Here is a 2410-nt window from a genome sequence, read left to right as displayed (position 1 = left end):
AGACACATGGTCATTTCCAGACGAGGATATACTCCAAACTGATGTAGACTCCTGGGACCTTTACTTTGACGGAGCATCAAGCTTAAGGGGATTTGGAATAAGAGTGTTGCTCATTTCTCCTGAAGGTGAGCATACACCAATCTCTGTCAAACTCGACTTCGAGGTGACAAATAACGCTGCAGAATACGAAGCTTGTCTCATTGGACTACAAGCGGTAGTGAGCCTAGGCATTAAAAACCTCCGAGTACATGGGGATTCATCCCTGATCATCAACCAAATTATGGGATCTTGGAAAATCCGAAGTGAAAGCCTAGCACCTTATCAAGCCAGAATAGACAAAGTTGCTCAATTCTTTGATCACGTGACATATCTACACCTACCTCGGGAAGAAAATCAATTTGCGGATGCTCTTGCAAAACTCGCATCTTTGATTAATATGCTAGATAACATGGTGGAAATGCCTTTATGTATCGAACGACAGTCAGAGCCGGCTTATGTCCATCAAATCACCAATGAAGAGGAAATTGCACAGGAACCCTGGTTCTAAGCAATCCTAAATTTCAAGCTCAACGGTACCTATCCACCGGATATGGACAAAAGGGGACAACGTGCTATACGCCTACTAGCTTCCCAAGACGTTCTCATGCAAGGAGAGTTGTACAAAAGAACACCTCTTGGTGTAATCCTACATTGCCTTGATCATTCACATGCACGAAAAGTGATGGAAGAAGTCCACGATGGAGAATGCGGTCCTCACATGAGTGGGCCCATGATGGCAAAGAAAATCACACGTTTGGGGTACTATTGGACCACAATGGAATCCGATTGCATCAAATACGTAACACATTGCCACAATTGCCAAATCTTTGGGAATGTACAACATGTCCCTCCTTCATTGCTCTATATAATGACATCTCCTTGGCCATTTTCTGCCTGGGGAATCGACATAATCGGGAAGATAACTCCAGCCGGAACAGGAGGTCACTGTTTCATCCTAGTGGCAATTGACTATTTCACCAAATGGGTAGAAGCGGCTTTCTACACTAGTCTCACAGCTAAAAACGTGGCAAACTTCATACAAAACAATATCATCTGTCGATACGGTTGCCCACATGAGATCATTAGTGATAACGGATCACATTTCCAAGCGGAGACTGAGCAATTGCTAGCCAAGTACAAAATTAGACATCACCACTCTTCGCCATATAGACCACAGACTAATGGCGCGGTAGAGCAGCAAACAAGAACGTTGTCACAATTCTCAAGAAAATGATTGACAACTATCGAGATTGGCCAAGCAAGATACCCTTTGCTTTGTGGGGATATCGCACATTCGTTAGGACGCCCACTGGGGCCACTCCATTCTATTTGACTTATGGCATGGAAGCTATACAACCAGTCGAGTTAGAAATACCATCTTTGCGCATCTTACTCGAAAGTCAAATCCCAGAAGCCGCCTAGAAGAGGGATAGATATGAAGAACTCATCCTCCTGGATGAACGTAGGCTACGCGCCTTGCACAATGTCCAAACATATCAAGCACGTATCAAACGCGCTTTCAACAAAAGGGTTAGGCCCAGGAACATCAAAGAAGAAGACTTAGTACTCAAATCGGTTAGAGCTCTTTTACTTGATCCACGGGGAAAATTCAAACCTAATTGGGCCGGACCATTTCTAGTCAAATACATACTCTCAGGGGGTGCGGTTAGAATCACAGACCTAGATGGGAATGAGTTTTCCAACCCGACAAACCTTGACCAATTAAAACGATACTATGCCTAGAATAGGAACAAAAACGCGCCTCGCGTAACCTCACGTGTCGCTCTTGTGACACTAAATAAACGGCCCCTGGCCAAGCTGAAACAAGCTAATGTCACTCTGCTCTTGCATTTTGACAAATTTGTCATCCTCATATCATCAAATAAACTAAATTTGCACCTTCAGAGTAAGCAAAAGCTCAGGCTTATTTTGTAAGTTCATTACAAGCTCTTGCTTAGAACAATTATTCTTTTACATTTACTCGAACTACGCGCAAGGGTTTGATTTCATTTTTTTAATGAATACGTAGGCAATCCTTCACGGGATACAACCCATTATTTTAAAATGTAAATAGAAGGACATTTGCATTGCATTTGTAATTCGACAAGAATAATAAATAGAAAATCACAACGGTTTCATAACCATTTAACCTTTTTATTTCATTCTTTTTCTAATAATAATACGCCACATAATAATAAAAATAAAATAGGCTAGGATTCTAAAAACCTCACCTTTTCATTACAATAATAATAATAAAAATAAATAATAATAAAAGACTAGGGCTATTCCTCCATCTTCCCCTTGCCCTTGTCATTCTTATCATATTTTTTGTCACGACCTCGAGCCGAACGCTCTTGCGCCACTTCAGAGC

Source organism: Silene latifolia, chromosome Y (assembly GCF_048544455.1).
Source record: "Silene latifolia isolate original U9 population chromosome Y, ASM4854445v1, whole genome shotgun sequence".
In the NCBI taxonomy this organism is placed as follows: domain Eukaryota; kingdom Viridiplantae; phylum Streptophyta; class Magnoliopsida; order Caryophyllales; family Caryophyllaceae; genus Silene; species Silene latifolia.
This window is presented reverse-complemented; position numbering follows the sequence as displayed.